The sequence below is a fragment of the Cricetulus griseus genome (assembly GCF_003668045.3).
Source record: "Cricetulus griseus strain 17A/GY chromosome 1 unlocalized genomic scaffold, alternate assembly CriGri-PICRH-1.0 chr1_1, whole genome shotgun sequence".
NCBI classification, from domain to species: domain Eukaryota; kingdom Metazoa; phylum Chordata; class Mammalia; order Rodentia; family Cricetidae; genus Cricetulus; species Cricetulus griseus.
Window position 1 is genome coordinate 228303141 of NW_023276807.1, and position 7304 is coordinate 228310444.

A 7304-nucleotide genomic window follows, 5' to 3' on the forward strand; every position below is an offset into this window, starting at 1 on the left:
ACCATAACCAGCATGTAGTGGGATGTGGATGCTCTCACCAGCAGAATGTGTCTATAAGTGACATGCTATTTACCACTCTAGATGTGGTGAGACCTGGGAGAATGGAGCCGATAAACAAGGCAGATGAAATTCTCACACAATGGTCCACTTTATTCAGAGCATCAGACAATTTACACTCTGAGGGCTACAAAGAGTTACCCGGGTAAAGTGTACAGTCACAAGGACAAGCTGAACATGGTAAAAACACATTATCCATAGAGACATAAACTTCTAATTGAGTAACAGCAGCAAGCAATACTGAGTAATCTGAAGGAAGCTCACTCTTATCTGCTACACCTGGGAGGAGCATTAAAGCACGCTCCAACATCAACTCTGTGTTTTGAAGAAACGGAGGTCATAAGTCTCTTGTTTTCTTGGAATTTCCTCACAAGCTCTCTGTGCTTGCAGAGCTCCATTCTTGGATGGTGTTCTGACAACATACGTTACTAAAGGCAGTTTTCAGAAGCGGTTGTTAGCTTTCTGTTCACAGTTCTCTGGAGTGCTGGCTGCATTCAAAGCCTGCTGAGGTACACAAGGAGAGAGAGCCATGAGATGAAGGAGCTCAGGTCCTGAACTACTGTGTGAAGATAGTTAATGAGCACCAGTGTACATTCAGACCGCACCTTCAGTGGGAAAGAATTCCCGTTTCCTGTTCTTTCTTACCCAGTTATGATTCTCTAGTGTGAGTAACTAATTAGATGGACGAGAATATCCGTAGAGAGTCCGATCAGAGAGAGGATGGGGGTTATCCATCCAGGTCTGCTGTGAGATACCTGAGTGATGATGTCAGGTATTTGGCCACATGTTTTAAAGGAGGAAGTATAGAGCCAACAGTCTAATTCTTTTGTTTGACTCCAGAAGAATTGTAAGGTTATCTACAGAAGAGGACAGAGAATGGGGAGTGTGTGCAAGTGTGAGCCTTAAGGTTCCTCGGCATTTAGAGCAGTGATTCCTTTTACTATTTTTTTTTTATTTGAGTTACAAACATGATTGAATTACATGACAATCCCAGTTTCCTTCTCCCTCTCCTCCTCCCCTACCACCCTGCAACTAAAACCCTACCTATTGCATATCCTTTCTTCTAATCTATATCTGACTCAACCTTTCTGCTCCCTCATGACCTCTGCATCCTTCCTCTTCTTCCCTTCTCATTCTCGTAGCTCCCTCTGCCCTCTTCCCATGCTCCCAATTTGCTCAGGGGATCGTGACCCTTTCTCCTTCTCTAGGGGACAAAGTTTGTCTCTTTTAGGGTCCTCCTTGTTTACTAGTTTCTCTGGCAGTGTGTATTGTAGGCTGGTAATCCCTTACTCTATGTTTAAAATCCACATATGAGTGAGTACATATCATGTTTGTCTTTTTGTGATTGGGTTACCTCGCTCAGAATGGTTTCTTCGAGTTCCATCCATTTTCCTGCAAATTTCAAGATTCCATTGTTTTTTTTTCTGCTGAGTAGTACTCCACTGTGTAAATGTACTACATTTTCTCTATCCATTCTTCAGTTGAGGGGCATCTAGGCTTCTTCCAGTTTCCGGCTATTACAAATAGTGCTGCTATGAACATCGTTGAACAGATGTCCTTGCTGTATGAATGTGCTTCTTTTGGGTATATGTCTAGGAGTGGAATGGCTGGATCTTGTGGTAGACTCATTCCCATTTTCCTGAGGAATCACCATACTGGTTTCCAAAGTGGCTGTACAACTTGGCACTCCCACCAGCAGTGGAGAAGTGTTCCCCTTTCTCCACATCCTCTCCAGCATAAACTCTCATTGGTGTTTTTGATTTTAGCCATTCTGACAGGAGTAAGATGGTATCTCAGAGTTGTTTTGATTTGCATTTCCCTGATGGCTAAGGATGTTGACCCCTTTCTTATGTGTCTTTCAGCCATTTTAGATTCCTCTATTGAGAATTGTCTATTTAGTTCTGTACCCTACTTTTTGAACTGTTTTTTGTTTTAGAGACTAACTTCTTGAGTTCTTTGTATATTTTGGAGATCAGCCCTGTGTCAGATGTGGGGTTGGTGAATATCTTTTCCCAGTCTGTGGGCTGCCGTTTTGTCTTGCTGACTGTTTCCTTTGCCTTATAGAACCTCTCAGTTTCAGGCAGTCCCATTTATTAATTGTTGATCTCAGTGTCTGTGCTACTGGTGTTATGTTCAGGAAGCGGTCTCCTGTACCAATAAATTCAAGGGTATTTCCCACTTTATCTTCTAATAGGTTCAGTGTGGCTGGGTTTATGTTGAGGTCCTTGATCCATTTTGACTTAAGTTTTGTGCAGGGTGAAAGGCTTGGGTCTATCTGTAGTCTTCTACATGTTTGCATCCAGTTATGCCAGCACCACTTGTTGAAGATGTTCTCTTTGTTCCAGTGTATATATTTGGATTGTTTGTCAAAAATCAGGTGTTCATAGGTGTGTGGGTTAATATCAGGGTTTCCAACTTTATTCCATTGGTCTACCTGTGTATTTTTGTGCCAATACCAAGCTGTTTTCAGGACTATAGCTCTGTAATAGAGCTTGAAGTCAGGGATGGTGATGCCTCCAGGGGTCAGAACCCTTTGGGGGTGTTGAATGACCCTTTCATAGGGGTCTCCTAAGACCATTTGCATATCAGACATTATGATTTATAACAGTAACAAAATTACGGTTATGAAATAGAAACAAAATAATTTTAAGGCTGGAGGTCACCCAAACATGAGGAACTGTATTAAAGGGTCACAGCATTAGGAACGTTGAAAACAACTGATCTAGAGGATAATAGGAAGGGAGTTTGAAAAAGAGTAGGAGGAAAATCAGGAGTGGATCAGGAGGGAAGTAGTGACCATCATTCTATATGCTACTGAATTGTAGAGTAGCTATGAGAATCACAGGTGACTTTGACAAGAGACTTTTCATGGCAAGGACTGAGCGACGACAAATAGAAATGAGATGAGGAGAGAGCCAGAGGTGAGGAAATACAGACTATTTTGTTTAAAAGATCTTTTAAAGAAATTGAGTAATATGAGTATAAAGGTAGGTAGAGAGTGGATGGGATTTGGTGATGTGGCATGAAAGATGATTTTCTGATTCTCTTAGGGTTGAAAGCCAGGTACTTTATCTCCTCAACCCTTTAGAGAGGGAACTCTCTAAAGATGAAAAGTGCTTCAGTTTATGCTATTCAAAACAATTAACTGGGAATGGAGAGGGAGGGAGAGCATGAGAGACTGGGATGGAGAGACACAGAGGAGGAGAGACATGCCCTGAACTGCAATGGAAATAGAAAGAGTCAAGGAATGAAATCTCCTCTAAGGCCTCCAGGAAGACCACAGCCCTGCTAACACCTTCCTTTCTGCCCACCGATGCTGCTTTTGGACCTGTGGCTTGCAAACTCTGAGAGACTATATTTCTGTTTTTTTTTTTTTACTGAAAAAATTTCATATAATGTATTCTGATCATGTTTCCTCTTTCACAACTCCTTCTGTATCTTTCCTACATCCTCACCCACCCAACCCCCAAGACAGACAGACAGACAGACAGACAGACAGACAGACACACACACACACACACACACACACACACACACACACACACACACACACACACACCAAAAAACCCCGAAAATGGAAACAAATAGACAAACAAAAGACCAATAAGACAAAAATTCATAAACAAGAGCAATGTGAGACAAAACGTCTACAAAAATACCACAGGGCTCATTTTGTGTTGGTCACTATTGCTGTGTGTGGCCCTGAAGTGTGGCTAATATAACCAATGAGACTCCTTTGGCAAAAACTACTAATAAGTTTGTGTGTAATTTGTTGTGGCAGCCACAAGAAACTAATAAAAGCTATTCTTATATTTCATTCAGTAGTTCTTGGTAGGACCCTATGGATGAACTAATTTCCCCTGGATGAACCATTCATTAGTATTTACCAGTATATTGATCAACAATTGAATTCATTTTTTATACTGCTGATATTGCCTTTGCTTTATGTACTTAAATAAATATGTTCTCCTGGGCTAAAATTTCAAAAAAAAAATAACTAGGGTAGGTGCCTGGTTGTTGGGGGAAAGAAACCCCTTCTGTGTGTATGGTTGGTACTTAAAAATCAGTCCAAGGTTTTAAACGAAACAGCGGTCTAAATGTGCATTCAATTTTGTGCGCATTCACACAGAAATCCAGGGCCAGCTGGCCTGTCTGTGAAGCTGGCAGAAAGTGATGTCTCTCTCTCACTGTCCTGTTGACAGATGAAGTGAATACATGAGGTATTTGTAGTATGAGGATGCCACTGCCTAGGCACACCCCCACTTATTTTTTAAATCAGGGTCTCACTGTGTAGCTCTAGCTAGCTTGAAACCGGCTGTGTGCACCAGAGCACCTTCAAACACATTTGGAGTCACCTGCCTCTGCTTCCCAAGTGTTGGTATTAAAGGCTCTCACCACCACACCCAGCCCTTGCTTCTCCTTTTCTATTTATTTTTCCATAGTGGATGTTCATTCTTGTATATTACCCTATGTGATGGCTTTCTTGGTTGTCAGTTTGACTACATCTGGAATCATCTGTAACTCAAATGATTGGGCACACTTGTGGGGATTTTTTTCTTGGTTAAATCATTTGCAGGAGTAGGAAGACCCACTTGTAATCTGGATCTTTGAGGTGGGAAGATGTAGCTTTAATCCAGATCTTTTGAGGTTCAAAGACCCACCTTCAATGTGGACCACATACTTTCTGCTGGAAGCCTATACAAGTACAGGGAAGAAAGAAACTCTCTCTTAGCTGCTTGATTTCACTTTTGCTAGCAAGTCTATTCCTTCACTGGCATTGGAGCCTACTTCTTCAGGATTCCAGTGTATCCTGATGACCAGCTGAGACATCCAGCCTCCTGGACTAAACAACTACTGGATTCTTGACTCTTCACTCATAGGCAGCCCTTGTTGGATTAGTTGGACCATGGCCTTTAAACCTTTCCAATAAATCTGTATCATCTATCTGTCTATCTATCTATCTATCTATCTATCTATCTATCTATCTATCTATCTAGTTATCATCTGCCTATCTATTCACTATATAAACTCTGTTCCTCTAGAGATCTCTAACTAACATAACCTACAAATTGTCACCTTTTATTAGGAGCTATATCCTCCTTTGCTGTCTAAGTATGGCTACCTCTGTGTACCACACTTACATCTCTTCTGTGTAATGCTTCCCTGACTTCTGTGGGTAGATGCTCCCCTACCACACTCCTGCAGAATGGGTGTTGCTCTTCAGTGCCCTTATCATACTGCAAGACAGCTGTCTTTGCTAATTCTTACTTATACAGTGTGAGCACCTTAGCCATAGAGATTCTCCCACGTTAGTCTTTGGATCCAAAATGGTTTGTATATTTATACTCACATGATAGGCATCAAAAATGTTTATTGGGTAGACATTTGAAATAGATAAAATTGGCTCTTGCTTATTGGGGTTGGTGGTTACTAATCTTTATGTACTTAGTGCCTAAACAGTATCTTTTTGCTCATGTAGGTTCAGATATTCCCAATTCCATTACACACTGAACTATACTAAGAATGAAGAAATGTCCACTCTGCTGCCAAAAATGTGTCTCAGTGACAGGTGACACAACGGAAGAAACTGTATGAAACAGGAAGAGCTGAAATTGGGTAGAACAAATACAGACTGTTGATTAAATTGCTTGGAAAGGAGCTTTAGATTTAGAAGAAATTAAGGAACATTATGCAGTGTATTTTTGCTGATGAGAAAGTTAATTCTCATTGGGTGACAAAGATTAATGTGTGATGTCGTGTCAGGAATAATTATCTGGAATTGACGATGACAAACGATCTTCATGGGGCTGCTTTTACTGAAATGAAGTTATTGTTTTAATCCCTTCTTAAAATGGAATGGGAGTGGAGAGGATATTATGTCTTATTTTCAGGGTAATTTACCTCAACAAATATGCCACTTTCAGTGAGACTGTTTGTGAATCACCTCTAGGAAATTTGAAAGCCAGACTTGTCACTTAAAGTCACTTGGAGTGTATTTGTTTTATGAAATAAGCCTCTTTGAAGCCTTTGTGATTCGTTTTCCCCGGAGAGCTATGGGCATCTAGCTCGTGATGAAAGCAAAGAATGCCACATCACTTTAGCAGATGAAAGGGCAACATTATACCACACAGAAGCTAAGGGCCTCCTGTGTAAAATTGTCCAGAGCACTGAGAGATAAAGTACCTATGGCAGCCTACCAACATGACTAAAGGTAGCTTAAACACTCAATGCTGTAGTTAGGAACCTTCATCTTGGAGAAGATTTATTTTGTTCTTTTGTTTTTCCTTCTGTATTAAAACAAAACCTGAGACCAAATCTTTGGCTGACATGGGCAAGAGCTACCTATGGAAAATGACAATAAAGAAGCTAAGTTTGGGTATCAAGCCACATAAGGTTGCAATTGAATATATATGACATATATATATATATATTCATACTTATATATATTACATATATATTCATTTTTAAATTTCATTTTGCATTTCAACCATAATTCTCCCTCCCACCCCTCATTCAATACCCTGCCTCCTCCCATCCCCCCCACTTTCTTTCCCCCTAGCCCACCCTCAGTCCACTCCTCCTCACATGAGGAGCCAACATAGTCTAGCACAATAGGTCAGGGCAGAACCAGACCCCTCTCCCATACTTTAAGGCTGAGCATGGCACCCCACCATGGGGAGTGGGTTCCAACAAGCTAGCTCATGCAAGTGAATACATTTATAGCTCATTTAATGACTGAAGAAAGCAGAGGCAGATGCAAATCCTCAAAATTTAAAAATATTTTACAATTGGTCATGCTAATGGGGATCATTGTGGTGTTCCCATATGTACACATCATGGGCTCTGATCAAAATCAGCTTCACTTCTGCACTGCCTCTCTTCCCAAGACATATTGTTTATTACTTTAAATTCAGATTACCCTGAAGACTCTGTATTCTAACACTACAAAATAAATGCCAAGAGACCCATGCCTCCAGAAACATTTTAAATCTGCTTGTTTTTAGCAAACAAACTTTATAGAATTGATATATAATTTTATGGACCCATTCCTCATTCTAAGAAGCAGGTATAAGGAGGGCTGAAAAATGGAGTCATTGAGTTGCAACCCACCCACCATTTATGAGCTTGTCAGAAGTCCAGACTAAAATCCCAGGTAGTTCATATGCACTGTAGAGTTCTAGAAGTGCTTGCTGCTCCAGGCTATTTACTGTAAGAGTGTAGCTCAGTCATTCTTCCACTTTGGGTCC